Source organism: Suncus etruscus, chromosome 1 (assembly GCF_024139225.1).
Source record: "Suncus etruscus isolate mSunEtr1 chromosome 1, mSunEtr1.pri.cur, whole genome shotgun sequence".
In the NCBI taxonomy this organism is placed as follows: domain Eukaryota; kingdom Metazoa; phylum Chordata; class Mammalia; order Eulipotyphla; family Soricidae; genus Suncus; species Suncus etruscus.
The window spans coordinates 174752861-174772289 of NC_064848.1; the positions used below are offsets into that span (position 1 = coordinate 174752861).

The window sequence follows — 19429 nt, forward strand, 5'->3', positions numbered from 1 at the left end:
CTACCAAAAGGTAACTGCATAGGGGCCGAAGCAGTGGCGCAAGCCTTGCCCAGCGCTAACCTAGGATGGACCTAGGTTCGATCCCCTTGTGTCCCATAAGCCAGGAGTGATTTCTGAGCCCATAGGCAGGAGTAACCACTGAGCATCACTGGATATGCCCCCCCCCCAAAAAAAGATAACTGCATTAAAAAAAAAAACAGACATTCAGAAAGAGTACCATAAAAACTTGCTAAATTGGTATAGCAGAGCATAAGAACAGAATACACAGGCCGGAGAGATAGCATGGAGGTAAGGCATTTGCCTTTCATGCAGAAGAATGGTGGTTTGAATCCCGGCACCCCATATGGTCCCCTGTGCCTGCCAGGTGCAATTTCTGAGCATAGAGCCAGGAGTAGCACTGTCGGGTGTGACCCCCCCCCAAAAAAAGAACAGAATATACAAGCAAGTATACACGTACCCTAGAATTAAGATTGATGGGTCAAAGGACTAGCATCTTCAATTTTACCAATAACAAAATCTGTTCCAGAGTTACTGTTCCAGTAATCATTCCTATCATCAAAGTATAAACAAGGGTTTTGTTATTCTATGTCTTTGTCACTAACTGTGAAAATCCAACTCTTAAGTTTGGATAAAAAGTAGCAAAAGTTTGTTTCACTGAAGTTATAATTTGCATTTCTTTGATTAATAAGGTTGAACATATTTTTGATATCTCTTGGCAATTATTTTCCTCTTTATAAAATTCTTATTTATATGTCCACACAGTTGTCTTTTTCTCAGTGATATAATGGAAGGAAGTTATATACTTTACCAGTAATTTGTTTATTTTCCATCTTTATCTAGATCTAATTCCCATATATAAAATTGACTCATTTCAAGAATACAATTCAAATATTTAGAGTTCCATAATCAATACCACAACTCAATTCCATAGTACTTTTTTCATTTTGACAGAATTAACCAAAGAGCATATTTTCACTTCATATAGAACTTCATATAATAACTTCACTTCATATAATACCAAAATATTATATTTAAAATTAAGCACTAAATATCATGTTCAGATGAACTCCTGTTTATATACTAAGTGGTAGTATATATATATATATATATATATAGCACTCTGAAATATAAACCAACAATATATTCAAAATAGAGTTCTGACATTCCAGAATTAGAGGGAGAGCCTAACAATCAAGTATACTCATAAAAAATACTCATAAAATAACTTTGGGGTGGGGGGCTAGGTCACAACCAGTGGTGCTCTGGGGGGTCATGGAGTGCTGAGGATTAAATTGTAATAGGCTGGCTGCATTCAAGACAAGTGTCTCAATTTCTGACAATCTAACCCCTTAAAAAACCTATTTTTAATAGAATTCACAAATAGCAGAACGGGATGGAGGGTTGCAGCTATTCAACCCATAGGTGGTCGGTGAACACTAGGTCCAAACCCAGCAATTTTGGGTACTGGGGGTAGCTCATGTGGTACCAGAGATCAAACTAGGGTTTCACACATTCTTAAATTGTGTTCCACCACTCAGCTGTCTCTAATCCCCTCAGAAAAGGGTTTATCTTTTTTTTTTTTAATAGTTTTTGGCTTTTAGACCACAGCCATCAGGTCTCAGTAGCTGCATTGCTGAGGTTCTCTCTCTTTTGATGACCCTCTGGAAACAATGTGAGCAAATCAAAGCTTTCCACATACAAGGCAGGAGCACAACTAGTTCTCTCAGCTCTCTTCCCTTGACATCCAAAACACTTTATATAAAGAATATCAAGAGAGTCGAAGAGAAAATAGGCTAAGTACATGTTTGCAATGTGGAAGACCTGAGTTTGAGCTCAGTACCACATGGTCCATGAGCACAGAGAACTACCCTTCAGCACAGAACTAGAAGCTCTAACAGAGAGAAAGGAATTAAGGGATTAAAGAAGGCAGGGAGGAATCCAATGCAATCGAGAAGTGCTGAGGCATTTGCTTTGTTTATGTGAGGACCTGAAGTCAATCCCTGGAGTTTTGAAATAAATTAAAATGGAAAATTGAGACACATTTCAAAGAAACAGAATGAAAGCAGGGAAAATAAATGAAGTGGATATTAAGATAACTGGGATGACCATAAACTTCTAGATAATTAAAGAATTATGGAAGGAACGAATAAGGTGACATACATGATCATGTTTTCTACATTCTCTCTGAAATATGGTCATGAACTCGACTGCTTAGAGAAGTGCTTAAGTCTATCATAAATAGAGAAAAGAGACAGTTGATTGCTTTTCTTCCAGTCTGAAACAGATGTACATTTCACTTATTAGGTGTGATATTCCATTTTGAGGTCTGTCATAATGAAAATTCCCAATTCTGAAAACATGCAGACAACATAGCTGAAGCATCTGTCTCCTCATTAGTAGGATTAATCCTGCAGATCTGGTTGATTAAATGAGCTCTGGGTCATTGGCAAATTTACTCAAAGAAATCATTTTCTCTAAAGGTCAATTCATTCTTTAACTCTTATGAGCTAAAATTGTAAAAATTTGTCTTTGTAGTAGTACTGAAAGGAATGCTTAATTTGTTTGCCTTTACTCCCTAAAGTCCTCAGAGACTATAACACAGAGAAAGGAAAAGAACTGGCCTAAATCTTCATTAAATTTGTTGTGATTATATGTTTTAATATTAAAAGTTTTCAGGGTCAAGGGAAACAGCACAAAGTGCTGAAGTGTCTGCTTTGCCTGCAAAAGACTAGGGTTCAAGCAAACAATTGATCCCCTAAGGATGTAAGAAGAGCCTCTGAGCATCTCTGAGTGTGGCTCAAAAAAGAGATATTAAGTTATTCTAAGATCATCTCCTCACTAGCATCAAGGAATTGGGGTAGAAATAAATAGAACAATCTTGAAATGTCACTGAGTAAATGAAAACAGATTAAAACTCGTTAAAAACAGGCAAGTTCATGGAATTGTCATTAGATGATGTGGATTGCTTTTGCTAAGTAAATATACCCTTCATTCCTCACAATTACATATGAATCTTTTTATTTATTTTTTTTGGTAGAGGGGGTGGGAGTGTGCAGAGAACTAGAAAGGTCACCAAGATAGGATGTGTGCAAGGTAATTGCCTTACCTGCTGTACTATCTCTCCAGTCCTGTGATTCTCTCTTGATGTTATTATACCTTGATAAGAATACTATTATACCAAACAGAAGAGACTCATTCTTCTAAAGCATACAAATAACTGACATGGTGATGTCAGTTTTTAAGTAATCTCTTTAGATGAAAATCAAGGTGGGAAAAGACTAGAGCTTGATGTGCTAAGAAAATGTAAAAATAAATACTTGCAACAAGAGCTAACACTCTCATACTTTTTGTTTTTGTTTTGTTTTGTTTCGGTCACACCCGGTGGTCCTCAGGGATTACTCCTGGCTCTGTGCTCAGAAATCACTCCTAGTAGGCTCGGGGACCATATGGGATGCCAGGAATTGAACCGAGGTCCATCCAGGGTTGGCTGTGTGCAAAGCAAATGCCCTACCACTGTGCTATTACTCCAGCCCCACTCTCATACTTATTAAATAAATCACTGAAAGTGGCAGAAGTATTACTTTCAGACTATTAATATTTCAAAATTGATTTTTTTTTGGTTTTTGGGTCACACCAGCAGCGCTCAGGGGTTACTCCTGGCTCTACGCTCAGAAATCGCTTTTGGCAGGCTCGGGGGACCATATGGGATGCCAGGATTCGAACCACTGTCCTTCTGCATGCAAGGCAAACACTCCCTACCTCCATGCTATCTCTCTGGCCCTCAAAATTGATTTTTAAACAATATTATTCATGTGTGTGTGATATGTGTATAGTGCTAGGGATCAAGCTCTATTTTATTCTTATATTTGTGGTTTTCCTCATCAGATTTTAGGCTGCAGCAATAATTATGAGTTGTATATACTTATTTCAAATAGTAAACACATGAATAATTCTACAATAACTACTAACAGCTAAACATAATAAGAATACATTATATAGAACTTAGATGTCTTGATCAGAAAGGCTCTAAAGGACTGAAGAGACAGTAGAGTGGGTAGGGCACTTGCCTTGCCCAACTCTGTTCCATCCAAAGCACTGAGCACTGCCATTATGATCCCTGAGCATAAAGCCAAAAAGTTACACTATGTCTTTAAAATCTCAAATGGCCCTAAGAGATAGTATGGAGTTATTTGCTTGTCTTGCATACAGCTGACACTAGGTCAAACCTCTAGCATAACATGATCCCCAGAACATTGCTGGATGCAACTCTGGAACCTCCCAAGCACCACAGGGCAAAAGCAGAGCTACATCTTCAGGTCTTCACATTGAACCACTGGTTGAGAATAACAGACAATGACCCCCCCAGACCTTATGAGCACTGCTTGGAAAACCCCCAAAAAATGTTCAAGTGGGGGGGGCTGCAAAGATAATACATTAGGTAAAGTGCTTGCCTTATATCTGATTCACTCAGGTTTGATCCTGGCATCCCACACAGTCCCCAAGCAGCACCAGGAATAATTCCTGAATGCAGAGCCAAGAATAAGCCCTGAGCATCACTGGGTGTGGCCCCAAAATAAAAACCAAAATAAAATAAATTTTTTTCAGGTGAAGATCATTCAATGGAAGAAAGAAGTCTTTCTGACCAACAATACGAGGACAACAGAATATCTACATGCAAAAGAATGAAGCCAGATCCTTACTTACTAAATACAAAAATTAACTTAAGGGCCAAGAAAATAACTCATGGGGTTGGAGTCCATATTTTGCATATAGAGCCCCAAGTCTGATCCCAGGAATCCCATAGTCCCTTGATCACTATGTTAACCTTGATGGGTCCCAATAGCTGAGATTGAAAAGCATATCACCAGGTACCAGCACCAAACTGTTTGGCTCAATTGACTGAACAGTTGAGAGGAACTTGTAGATTTCAAAGTATTGCTTGGTTTCTTTTCTTTTTTCCCCAAAAAGAAAGAAAACTGAAATTGTTAAACTCAGAGGAGATTGTCAAAGAACTTGCTTTGCATAAGTGAGGCCCTTATGTTTGATCCCCATCACCACCATACACACACAAAAAAAACCTCAGACAAGAATAAATTCTGTAGTCACCCAAGTGATAAAAGAAAAAAAAAGACATATGCTGGACCATATGAAAAAGTTAAATTTTTGTACTGAATATATTATCATCAAGAAAGTGAAAACAGTAAGAAAGCTCAATGTGGAAGGGTTCAGGTTTGATTTCCAGCAATGAGCAATGAGCTCGTCATATCCCCCTAGAACCATTGGGTGTGATTTTAAAATAAATTAATAAGGGGTGGTATAACAGCAGGTAGGGCATTTGCTTTGCATGAGGCCAAACCAGGTTCAAGCCCCAGAATCCCATTTGAACCCCAAGTTTGCCAGTAGTGTTTTCTGAGCACAGAGCCAGCAGTAACTCCTGAGCACCACTAGGTGTGGCCACCCCCCAGAAAAAGAATAAAAAAAAAACACAATAGGATAAAAGTTTTGCAGATCATATGTATGATAAGAAAGTGTACACCGACTACATTAAGAACTCTTCCAACTTGGGGGCTAGAGAGCTAGTACAGCAAGTATAGTACAGCAAGTAGGGCTACTGCCTATATAAGCATATATCCATATATGCATCTGCCTTGTATGCAGATGACCCAGATTTCATCCCTGGCACCACATATGATTCCTCAAGCACCATCAGAAGTAATCCCTGTGCAGTCAGAAGTAAGCCGTGAGCAGTGTGTGTGTGTGTGTGTGTGTGGCCCCAAAGCAAAATTTTGTCGGAAAATAAAAGACCTTTTCCAATTTAAAAATATTACAAAGAATTTTTAAAATAACATAGGATCTAAACATATTTTTCCTAGGAAAGTATTTAAGTAGCTAATAAACATGAAACAGAGGAAAAATCAATACATTCAGCAACTGTATTATCTCTGTAAATCCTACAATAGTTTACTTACCTTATTCAAATATTCCACATATATACTTCTACCTACTGACCCCCCCAAGGACCACTGGGTCTGAGCAATTCCATATTGCCAAGTCCAAGCACCAAACCACATAGACCACATAGCTGTGTGCATCACCAGGAATAGCCCCTTTGCCTCCTCTTAGGATGCCCTCCCCTGTCCTTTGTCCCCACCCTGCACACCCCCCCCCAAAAAAAAAACCCTCACTGCTATAATATATAATAATTTAATTTTATAATTATCTGGTTTGGCCATGTGCAAAGCAAATTTCCTACCCTTTGTACTATCATTCTAGCCCCATTTTATAATCAACTTTTAATGTTTTCCAACTCTCTTTGTCTTGGTTCACATACAGCTTTAGAAGTTTTCTTCCTACAATCTACACTGCGATGGGTGTTTGTGTCTACTTCTGTAATTCTCCATTCGAGCTAAACAAACTCTATAATTTGTCTCCAAAGGTTTCTTTCATTCCTATCCACCAAGCAATTCTTCCTCTTTGGTTATTAATAGACCCAAAGCTGCAGTATCCTTTATTGTGTCCTTTCCCCCTCTCTTACTATTTTTACTAAACCACTAATATTTTGTTGTTGCTGTTACTGCTCTGGGTGCCATACTCCAAAGCTCTGGAGGGTTAGGGGAGATATGCATTGCCATCCCATCCCAGATTGAAACCCAGGGCCTCACATATGTAAGGGATCAGATCTTCCACTTGAACAGCATCTCCAGCCCTCAAAATACTTTTTTTTGTTTTGTTTTTTGGGTCACATCTGGCAACGCTCTGGGGTTACTCCTGGCTCTAGGCTCAGAAATCGCTCCTGGCAGGCTCAGGGGACCATATGGGATGCCGGGATTTGAACCACCGACCTTCTGCATGCAAGGCAAACGCATTACCTCCATGCTATCTCTCCGGCCCCTCAAAATACATTTTTATAAAAAATGTAAACAGGTGCTAGAGAGAGTACAGCATGTAAGGTGCTTGCTTTCTATAAGACATATATAGCTCATCCAGGTTCAACCCCTGGTACTCCAAGATGGTCCCTTGAGTACCTTCAGAAGTGATCCCTGAGTCTAGAGCCATGAATAAGCCATGAGCACAACCAGGCATGGCCCAAAATCAAACAAAATTTATTCATGAAATAAAACATCACATACTAATGTATTTCAAAATACAAATAAAATTTTAAACATCACAAATAGAAATTTTTTAATTATCTAGAATCTTACCATCAAGGAAAATTATTACGAATGACTTCCTGTCTATCCTTAAAGATCTTTTTCTCATATAAATGTTTTTATATTAAAAATTATGGTAATTTATCCCCTTGCATTCTAAGAAAATATATTAACAAGACCAGTTCGTCAAATACCAGTGTTGTGTTTCAAACAGACTTGTATTGGGAGTCTGAGAAACTAGCACTTTCAAAATTTGTGACCAAGTAGCAAAACAAAAACCAAAGACAAAAACTACCCTTACTCTAATTGTTTATGTTTATGTTCAAACCAATTATATTTTTTAAATACCCAAGCATTTTAAAAGCATCAGAATTCCTCTTAGAAATCCACCAACCTAAATCAGTAAGTTATCAGAAGTAGGGACTCATCAGATAGTATATGGCCAGCCTGGGTTCAATCCCTGGCACTCCATACAATCCCCGAAGCACCATCAGAAATACATCAGAAATAACTCCTGAGTGCAAAGACAGGAATAAACTCTAAACAATGTTGGGTTTGACCCCTCCCACAAAAAAAGTCATGAGAATGATTAAATGTCAATTTTAATCAAATGCAAGTTTCCTATATATTAATTCAATATGAAATTCCATATTCATTACAGAGGAAATATTAACCTAAGAAAAATTTAGTAAGCAAAAGTCTTTTTCTGGGTTTTGTTTTGGGGTCACTCCCAGCAGTGTCCAGAGGGACTCCCCCATTTAGAGGGACAATGTAATGCCAGTGTTCCAATCTAAGGCTCCCACATGCAAAGCATCGATCCACCTTACCAGACCTTTAAGTTCTTGGGGGGGGGGGGGTTTGGGGACCACACCTGGTGACGCTCAGGGGCTATGAGCTCAGAAATCGCTCCTGGCTTGGGGGACCATATGGGACGCCGGGGGATCGAACCGCGGTCCATCCTAGGCTAGCGCAGGCAAGGCAAGCACCTTACCTCTAGCGCCACCGCACCGGCCCCACAACTTACCAGACCTTTAAAACATGACACAAGTCAGAGATAGCACAGCAGGTAGAGATCTTGTCTTTCACGCAGCCGAATCGAGTTTGAACCCCAAGATCTCATATGGTCCCTGAGCTTTCCAGCATGATTCCTGAGTGCAGAGCCAGGAGTAAGCCCTGAGCATCATGAGTTTGGCCCAAGGCCCCTCCTCTCCCTCCCCCCCCAAATACTCTGATACAGGGACTAGTAAGATTGCTGAGGAAATGACACAGATTAGGGGCCAGAGAGCACAGTGGTAGGGCGATTGCCTTGCACACAACCAATCCAGGACAAACAATGGTTCGAATCCTGGCACCCCATATGGTCCCCAGAGCCTGCCAGGAGTGATCTGAGCGCAGAGCCAGGAGTAACCCTTGAGCACCACCAGTTGTGACCCAAAAACAAAAACAAACAAAAAAAGGAAATGACAAATATATTATTCATGTGTGCCAAGGAGACATTAATGAAAATGCATTTTCATAGAGAAAAACTTAAGTAACCTTTATCAAAATAACTATTACTCAGTACCCTTATATTTAAATAATGAGCATGTAAAATTGACTTTCTTACTTCATAAAAGCCTGTTCATTTTTCTAATAGCTTCTAAAATTCAAATTACTGAACTTTTGCTTTAGTCAGTGATGAATGCTAAAATATTTTCACAAATTTTCATCTATGTATTGATAAACACCAAAAATGGCATGCTAAAAATAATCTTTAATATTAATATTTTAATATTTTAAAAATACTATATATAAGTTAAAAGCAGAAATAAAATTAAGACAATTCAAAAAATAATGGTGGGGCCAGAGAGATAGTAGATCAGTGCTTGCCTTGCACACAACTGACCAGGTTTCAATCCATCCCCAGTTCCACATGCATTCCCTTATCCCACCAAATGTGAACCCTGAGAAACAAAAAAATAATAATTAAGACCTGAACACCACTATATATGGCCCAATGTCTCATACACAAATCCTCAGCCAAAAAAAAAGGTCCAATGTAAGGTGAATTTTTTTTTTTGTAAGGTGAATTTTTTAAATTCTGATTTGGAAACTACTCCTGATAATAACTAAGAAAAAAAATCTAATTGCTGGATTTTTTTAAGAAGGTAACTGTCTTTGAAGCTATATTCTTTTTTATTTATAGATTATCTTTATTTAAACACCATGATTACAAATATAATTGTAGTTGTATGATTACAGTCATGTAAAGAACACCCCCCTTCACCAGTACAGGATTCCCACCACCAATTTCCCAGATCTATCTAATCCCCACCCCACCCACACCTGTACTCGAGACAGGCTTTCTTTTTCCCTCATTCATTCACATTGTTATGATAGTTTTCAGTGTAGTTATTTCTCTAACTGTACTCATCACTCTATGTGGTGAGCTTCATGTCGTGAGCTGCACCTACTGAGAAGATAGGGGGAAATAAGGGTTGGGACTGAGGCAGTAAAATAATAGAAATGAGATTTGTAGGGCAGTATCAAGGTCACAATACAAGATGGATGTTATGGATATATAAAATTATGCATACAATACTATCAATAGGAAAACAAGGAGAAAAAAATTCCAGTGACTGTCCCAACATAAACCAGTACTAAAACGGCCCACCCTCCTCCCAAAGTGCATTTCCATTAGTGTAGGGAGAGGTAGGGGGGAAGCCTGAGGACCCCTAAGAGTCCACCTGAACCCAATCTGGCCATCTGAGCTGGTACCCAGGGAAGGCCTGGAGTCAGGGGGAAAAGACAAGGATGGCTGGGGGCCTGCCAAGCCCCCCGGCACTCCCCAGGCCAGGGAGAAGGGCTCCGGTATAGGGCCTCCCCAAACCCCATACCTGGCAAGAGCTGGTCTCCAGAATCAAAGAGGAAACCGGAGGCCAGATGTCTGCCCGCCCTCCTCCCCATGCACCTCCCCCCTGGAGTACGGAGGGAGGGGGGAAGCCTGAGGACCACTAAGAGTCCACCTGAACCCTGAAGCTACATTCTGTAGGTTCCTATCCAGATGCATATTAGTTGTTTGATTTTAGATAAATTTCTCACACATGGTAACAGGCCTACTTAATTTGGTTGTGAAAGGAAATGAATTAATAATATATGAAAAGTATCTGGGAAAAATTGAAATAATTCTAAAGTATGTAATTTATACCCACCATTTTTTAAAAGTGCTCTACTAATTTAAATATAGATGCTAAACTTTATTTAATTCACTATTAGCTTAGCGTCGTTTATGTACAAAGCTTAGTGTTTTGGAACAAACATGAATGCTACTTCAAGAAAGACAGACATAGCTTAATAGAGGAGATAAGACATGCATATAAATGACTTACAATAATAAGGAAGGAATTAGTGAATATTTTTTAAAAGACACACATGGGGCGAGAGCCATAGTACAGCAGATAGGACATTTGCTTTCCATGCAACCAACCAACCATTCTTCCAAAGTCCCATATGGTCCACCTGAGCACTGCCCAGAGTGATTTTAAACTAAAAAAAACAAAACAAATAAACAAGCACACAAAAACTAAAATACTAGGGAGGTCAAGAAGGTCAGCTTCAGCTGAACTCAGGGAAATTATTCTTGGAGGAGATAACATTTGAAATGAGTAGGAAGGACTCTGCCTACATTGTAAAAATGGAGAAAATAAGTGAATGATTCTCTCATCGAGAGATAAAACATGGGAGACAGAATAATAGAATAGTGGGTAGGTCATTTGTCTTGCATCAGACCCGGGTATAATGCCAAGTCTTTCAAGCTCACCAAGTGTAGTTTGTTGTTGTTGTTGTTATTGTTTGTTTTTGTTTTTTGGGTCACATCGGATGACGCTCAGGGGTTACTCCTGGCTATCCGCTCACACCGGGGATAGAACCGCAGTCTGTCTTAGGTCAGCCACATGCAAGGCAAATGCCCTACTGCTGTGCCACCACTCCAGCCCCAGCCAAGAGTAATTTCTAAATGCAGAGCCATGAGTAACCATTGAGCACCACAAGATGTGCCCCCCCCCAAAAAAAAGATAAAATGTGTAATTATAAAATATAACTTCTTCAAACTCAGAAAGACCATTCCCTACACCTCGAGATTTTATATGTTGGATCATATTTTTGTGTTGCTTTGAATATTCATTCAATAGTCATTTGATGTGCTTCTAACTCTACACACACACAGACGTCATGAAACAATGTTTTAATATTTTTAGTATATTTCGTCTCTGAACTCACAATAGATACATATACAGCAAAACATACTTATCCTTTTAGAAATCCTTTAGAAGTAAAAAGAGTTTTTAAGTATAGTTGAAACGAGAGCAACTATATGCAGTCTTTAATTCTAATATCTCCACACAGGTTGGCATCAGGTAGCATGAGAGAGATGATTAGAAAAGGAAAAGAGAAAGATTTCACTATTTATAAGTCATTAATAGTCAACTAAACAAATTAGAAGATGGAAGGATAAGCATAAAATCACATGTTGTTTTTTTTTGGGGGGGTTTGGGTTTTTGGGTGTTTGGGCCACACCAGTGGTGCCCAGCGGTTTACTCCTCGCTCTGCGCTCAGAAATCGCTCCTAGCAGGCACAGGGGACCATATGGAGTGCTGGAATTCAAACCACTGTCTGTCCTGGATCGGCTGCATGCAAAGCAAACTCCCTTCTGCTGTGCTATTGCTCCAGCCCTGTTTCCTCATTATGCAGTATTCTGTTTAACATTAGAGTCATTTCTAAGACTTGTAGTTTTTTAAAACCAACCATCTTCCTAGACATAGTGAAAAACATTGCATTGAGAAATAAACGATTTTCTCAAGTTATTCTACAGACTTACCTATTCTTCTTTACTCAGAGAGATTAAATAGCCCATTTCCAAATGAACTGTGCTTTCTCATCCTCATATCTTTGTACATTGGAGTCTTCCTGTTGAAATACTTTTCGGTTTGCTCCTCCTCTTGGCTAATCCCTGTTTAATTTTCTTTTTTTTTTTTTTTTTTTTTTGGTTTTTGGGCCACACCCGTTTGATGCTCAGGGGTTACTCCTGGCTATGCACTCAGAAATCGCCCCTGGCTTGGGGGGACCATATGGGACGCCGGGGGATCGAACCGCTGTCCGTCCTATGCTAGCGCTTGCAAGGCAGACACCTTACCTCTAGCGCCACCTTCCCAGCCCCCCCCTGTTTAATTTTCTAAACTAAACTTAAGCACCCCTTTCCAAACTCAAACATCCTACAATGATACAACTACTTTATAAGCCCTGTAAAACATGCATTACTGAATGTGGGAAATGTTTCAAAGGGTTAGTGTGTATGCTTTGCAGGTCAATAGGTTCTATTACCAGTGTTTCCAGGTTCCACCCTCAAGTACTGCCAAAAGAAACCCCCTGAACAACAGCAACAAGCTGGGAGAAGCCCCTGAACACCACTGACTATGGCCCCCAAAGTAAAAAAATAAAAGCCAGCAACAAAAAACTCTGCAGTACTGTATTAACTTTAACATTGTTGTGTATTTTGTATTGCATTGTGTGCAATGCTAGGGATCAAACCCAGGGTCTCACACAAGCAAAGCAAATACTCTACTACTGAGTTATGTCCCTAGCCCAACTATTATCAGTATATGAAGGTAGAAAAGTAAATCTTAGACATATATGAATTCAAATTCTATCAAAGTAATCTTTGACAAGTTATTTAATATAGCCAAGCATTTTCTTTCTGTTGTTGGTTTTTGATTTGGGGCCATACTCAGAAATGCTCAGGAATTACTCATGGCAGTACACAGGGAACAATATGGAATGTCTGGTATAGAGGTCAGCAACCAGGCAAGTGCCCTATCGGCCTGTACTATCTCTTCAGCCCTAAATAAATGTTTTGTTTTGGTTTGGTTTTGGGCCACACCTGGCAGCACTCAGGGGTTACTCCTGTCTCTGCACTCAAAAATCACTCCTGGAAGTCTCAGGGGACCATATGGGATGCAGAATATCAAACCAGGTCAGCAATGCCGACTGGTCCAGCCTTTTTGGAAGACAATATGGACATTCCTCAAAAACCTAATAATTGAGTTCTATATCACATTGTAATTCCACTCCTGGAAATATATCCCAAAAATACAATGTAGAAAAGATATCTGCACTCCTATATTCATTGAAGACTATTCACAATAATCAAAATTTGGTTTTGGTTTGGATTTTGGGTCACACGTGGCGGCGCTCAGAGGTTGCTCCTGGCTCTGCACTCAGAAATCACTCCTGGCATGGTTGGGGGACTGTATGGGATGCTGAGATTCGAGCCACATCTATCCTGAATTGGCTGCGTGCAAGGCAAATGCCCTACCGTTGTACTATTGCTCTGGCCCCAATAATCAAAATTTGGAAACAATCCGAGGGCCCAAGAACAGATAACTGGATAAAGAAACTATGGCACATCTACTCAATGGAATACTATTTGATCATAAGAAGAGATAAAGTGGGGCCGGAGAGATAGCCTTGCAAGCAGCCGATCCAGGCCCTAAGGTGGTTGGTTCGAATCCTGGCATCCCATATGGTCCCCCCGTGACTGCCAGGAGCTATTTCTGAGCAGATATCCAGGAGTAACCCCTAAGCACCACCAGGTGTGGCCCAAAAACAAAAAACGAAAAAAAAAACAAAAAAAAAAAAAACAAAGAAAGATGAAGTCTTTATTACAGTCAATAGTACAGTCAGTAGAGCATTTGCCTTGCATGTAGCCAACTCAGGTTCAATCATCCGCAGCATCCATATGATCCCTGCCTAAGCCTGCCAGGAGTAAGCTGAGTGCAAAGCCAAAAATGAAGTCATTCAATTTACTGCTACAGAGAATGTAATATTGAGTGAAGTGAGCCAAAGGAAGAGAGCCAGACACAGACTGATTTCACTCAGATGCGGGATATAAAAAAACATATTAGAATAACAGTGTCAAAAGGCACTTAAAAGAAGAGCACAAGGGCCAAGCCATAGTACAGCAGAGAGGGTGTTTCCCTTGCATGTGGCTGACCTGAGTTCAATCCCCCAGCATTCCATATAATCCCCCAAGCCCACCAGGACTGATTCTGAGAGCAGTGCCAAGAGTAACCCCTAAGCACAACTGGGTGAGCCCTAAAATCAAGAAAAAAAAAAAGAGAAAAACAGAGAACTGATTCTTAGGAGAAAGCATACCACTGGGGGTAGAAGGGAGAGGAATAAGTCAAGAAAGGGTGCTGAAAGGATGTATAAAGTGCCATGCATGAGATCCTTCTGTATCAGTAATAGTATAGAAAACCACGATGCCTTAAAGGCAGAAGGAAAGAAAACAGTACCGCCAAGGAAGCAGGCTTTGGGCAGGAGGGAAACTGGGAACACTGGTAGAGAGAGGGAGGGATGTGGACACTGGTAAAGAGTTGATGTTGGACCACTATATGTCTGAAATTCAATTATGAATAATTGTGTAACTTTGATTTAATAAAATAAGGAACATTTCCAGGAGGGCACTGTGGTTTTATTTCCCTGAAAAGAGGGCTGTAGGCCACACATAAGTTCAGGACTTCTAAAACTGTGATTTCATGATCCCACATGGAATTGCACAAACTGAATGTGTGGGATTGTTTTAAAATAAAGTTACTTGGTTTTTTGAGTTACATCTGGTGGTATTAAGAAATCATATGGGGCCCGGAGAGATAGCACAGCGGTGTTTGCCTTGCAAGCAGCCGATCCAGGACCTAAGGTGGTTGGTTCGAATCCCAGTGTCCCATATGGTCCCCCCGTGCCTGCCAGGAGCTATTTCTGAGCAGACAGCCAGGAGTAACCCCTGAGCACCGCCAGGTGTGACCCAAAAAAAGAAAAAAGAAACCATATGTGGTGAGAGAGATCAAACCCAGGTTGCTGTGGACAAGGCAAGCCCTTTACCTGCTCTATTCTCTCCATTCCTTGTTTCACAATTTTAGCTTAAGAAATAATTTTATGAGTTAAAAGAGAGCTCAAAGGGTGAGAGAGTATATGCTTTGCATATGGGAGCCCAAGGTTTGGTCTGGACACTAGATGGTTGCCCAAACTCTATAGGGTTATGAGCCAAAACCAAGAATTTTAGGGCCCAGTGGAAAAATGTATGTCCTGCATGCAGGAGATCTGGACTGAATTCTCAGTATGACAAGAGAGAGAAAGAAATAGACACAGAGAGACAGAGAGATAATTTTACAAACTATATATTTAACATGTATATACATTTTTTTTTGTTTTTTTTTTGGGGGGGGGGTCACACTCAGCAGTGCCCAGAGGTTACTCCTGGCTGTCTGCTCAGAAATAGCTCCTGGCAGGCACGGGGGACCATATGGGACACTGGGATTCGAACCAACCACCTTTGGTCCTGGATCAGCTGCTTGCAAGGCAAACGCCGCTGTGCTATCTCTCCGGGCCGTATATACATTTTTAAGTAATATATGCCATTCAAAGGGCATCATGCTTTAATCTTGTTGCTTTTTATTTTTTTTGGGGGGGTCCCACCTGGCAGTGCTCAGAGATTACTCCTCACTCCTCACAGTACTAGCAGTTCAGAAAAATATATGGGTGTGGGAGACAAGCTGGAAACAGGAGTGAAGGGAGGACAACATTGGTGGTGGGAAAACCCTTCACTCATTGTCACTATGTACTGTAAATAATTCTTTGTAATGAACTTCAGTCACAAAAAAAAAAAAAGAAAAGAAAAGAAAAAATATATGGGATGCTGGAGATAAAACCCATGCCAGCCAGGTACAAGGTAAGCACTTTATCCACTGTACTATCTCTCAGGTCCCTCTGCTATTCTTTTTTTTTTTTTTTTTTGGGGGGGGTCACACCCGGCCAGTGCTCAGGGGTTATTCCTGACTCCATGCTCAGAAATTGCTCCAGGATGGCACAGGGGACCATATGGGACGCCGGGATTCAAACCGATGACCTTCTGCATGAAAGCAAATGCCTTACCTCCATGCTATCTCTCCAGCCCCTGCTATTCTTGAATTTGTTTGGGGACCACACATAGTCCTCCAGATGTACTCCTGGTTCCGCACTCAAAGATCACTCCTGGCATTACTCAGGGGACCATATGAGATGTCAGAGATTGAACCCAGGTTGGCCAGATGCAAGAATTAGGCCCCTACCTGCTATAAATTGTCTCCAGCCCCCTTTGTTGCTCTTTTAATACTGGTGATAAGATGAACAGACCTGGCAGTACTAAAGACTAACTCCTGGCTCTGTACCCAGGAATGACTCCCATCGGGGCTACTTGGGATCTAACCCAGGACAGTCACACACAAGACAAATGACTATCTGCTGTACTATCACACTGGCCCCATTATGTGTCTTATTTTTTTTGTGGTGGGGGGGTCACACCTGGCAGTGCTCAGGGGTTACTTCTGGCTCTAACGCTCAGAAATTGGCCCTGGCAGGCACAGGGGACCATATGGGATGCCAGGATTCGAACCACCGTCCTTCTGCATGCAAGGCAAATGCCATACCTCCCATGTTATCTCTCTGGCCCTTTTCATTATGTGTTTTAATACATATGTGAACACTAGTTATATATCAGTAAACTTCTTTAAAAAGGTCAATTTAAATGCTATTTTTGTTTGTATTTAGATTCACAAAGTAGAAAATGTGAATAAGAAATTACTCTATATGAATTAAAGGTCATAGATTATGCCTTGTGGTCAAATCTTTCAAATCCACAAAACACTGTGAATTAAGTCATAAGATTTTTATGATTAGCAATAAAATCAAGAGGTTGGAGAAATAGTACAGCAGATGGCGGAGGGAGACGACTTAGTCCTTGCTGTTCTTAAATAACCTAAAATAAGATAGAAAGTCATGGACTTGTCTTCCTCAGAGCCATTTACCAGAATGTCATCCTCTTAAGTGAAAATACACATGAGGAAATAAAAATACCCTTAAAGAAGCCAGAATATTGTATGCCTAAAACATGAATAACTTCATCTGAATGAATGAATGAATGAATAACTTCATAAACCAGAGAGCTTTAAAAATATTTTTTAATTTTGATGGATGGATAGAATTGGACCAGGGAAAAATGGTACAAATGAAAAGGGGTGAGGGGAGAACCTTCAATGGCCATGGAGAAAGTTCAAAGGACTGGAATTCATGCTAGTTATGTACAAGGCCCAGGTTTTTAATCCCCTGGTTTGTTCAGACATTCCCAACTGGGTCAGTGCAGCAAACCATACTGAACTGATAGACCCACTAAGATAGGTGCAGTGAACTCAGGAGTGGTCTCTGGTTCTCTTAGCACAGTTTGGGAGGTATGCCGAATTGCTCTCCAAAAAAGAATACTCTCAATCTGTTCATGATTACTAGTCTGGGCACAGGGTTCAAAGGGCGAATGCCCCGGTTCTTTCTCATGCAGCACTGGTTCCCTCTAACTAGACGCTGCTTCAAGAGCACCAGGTATGGGCCCAGAGAGATAGCACAGCGGTGTTTGCCTTGCAAGCAGCTGATCCAGGACCAAAGGTGGTTGGTTCGAATCCCGGTGTCCCATATGGTCCCCCGTGCCTGCCAGGAGCTATTTCTGAGCAGACAGCCAGGAGTAACCCCTGAGTACTGCCGGGTGTGGCCCAAAAACCAAAAAAAAAAAAAAAGAGCACCAGTATAACCCCCAAACAACCTTACTTGAATTACAAACTTTTGGACTCATGATCAGTAATAAAAACTACAAATATATTTCTGCAGTTAGTTAAAACTATTAACAAATAAAATACACCAATAATAATAGAAAATAGGAAGCCAAGTTCAGAGGCGAAAGAAGAAAAGTGTAATGAGAAAGTCAGGGCTCAACAGGAAAACACATGCCTTGCACTACATTAGATACAGAATGACAAAAGGAAAGAGAGAAAATAAGCCCTATAAAAGTGAGGGGAGGGGCCCGGGAAGGTGGGTGCTAAAGGTAAGGTGTCTCCCTTGCAAGCGCTAGCGTAGGACTGACCGCGGTTCCATCCCCCGGTGTTCCATATGGTCCCCCCCAAGCCAGGGGCGATTTCTGAGCGCATAGCCAGGAGTAATCCCTGAGTGTCAAACGGGTGTGGCCCAAAAACCAAAAAAAAAAAAAAAAAAAAAAAAGTGAGGGGAAAAAAAGAGCAGAGATTCAGATAAAAGAACATAGCTGGTTCTAGAAACTACACCAAGACCACAATGACTGAAGCATAGTACTTAAGCAAGAACAAGACCAGAAGTTGATCAAGTTGAGACCAATGTTAACTGTATGAAAGAATGAAGGAAAGGAAGTAGCTGTGGAACCAGAAATATCAGAAAATCTCCAATTAGATTTTTAGGAATGAAATGGAAAAAATATATTTTTTGTTAAGTGAAATTAAGGGGACACAGGCTTGTGCCTGACCCAGATTCAATCCTCCAACAACACATAGCTCCAGAACACCACCAGATGTCACCCTAAAGATCCCCAGCGCACCACTCAAGTGATTTAGGTGATCTCCAGCACCTTAGGGCCCAAGAAATACAGCATCCCTTGCTCAAAACTGAACTGCCAACCCAGTTGACCAGGAGTCACCAGAGTTGGCCCTGAAGTCCCTTGAGAACCACTTAGAAGCCCTACTCCCACAGAGGGGAAAGGGTTAAAATGAAAAGGTTAGACTCTAACCATTAGAGAAATAGTTCAACAACAGATTCAGAGCATGCTTTGCAATGTGGGAAGCCCAGGTTTGATCCCCAATACTACATGGCCCCCTGAGAATCACCTGACTTGGTAAAAAACAAAAACAAAAACAAAAAAAAACTGCCTCTTCCAAAAAAAAGTGGAAATCATGAAACTCTAAACAAAATAATTAAAACAATCTTTCATCTTGCTTCTCGGCTATCTGAAAATACTGAAAGTCTCCCAAAGATGCGACTAGTTACTTAAGTCTAATCTTTTTTATTGAGTTTTTATTATTCTTCCTTAAGTCTAATCTTAATCATGCTAATAAACTCTATGATCCAGTCCTATTGTTATGTCATATAGAAAGCTGGCTTTTGTTATGTCATATAGAAAACTGGCTTTTAGATACAAGTTCCCCTTCATAACACATATCACACGAACATCAATTATCACTGGGGGGAGAAGATTGGCACACATCTGATTCTATTGCTTGTATATATGCTCTCCAAGGGTCACACTCATTTACTTATGGTGCCAGTGCACATTCTGGTTGCAGTGTTTTCCAGGGGGTTCTGATACTCATATACCTGGGCTGGGGGCCACACTGGAGGGCCACACCATCCTAGAGGCTCAA

The 19429-nt window shown here is 40.5% G+C and overlaps 1 protein-coding gene across 1 annotated transcript in view; it reads right to left on the reverse strand.

Annotated features, from left to right (window-relative positions):
- The window catches only part of PPM1E (protein phosphatase, Mg2+/Mn2+ dependent 1E), a 173757-nt gene that overhangs the window by 124509 nt on the left and 29819 nt on the right, over positions 1-19429 (reverse strand). The window lies entirely within an intron of this gene.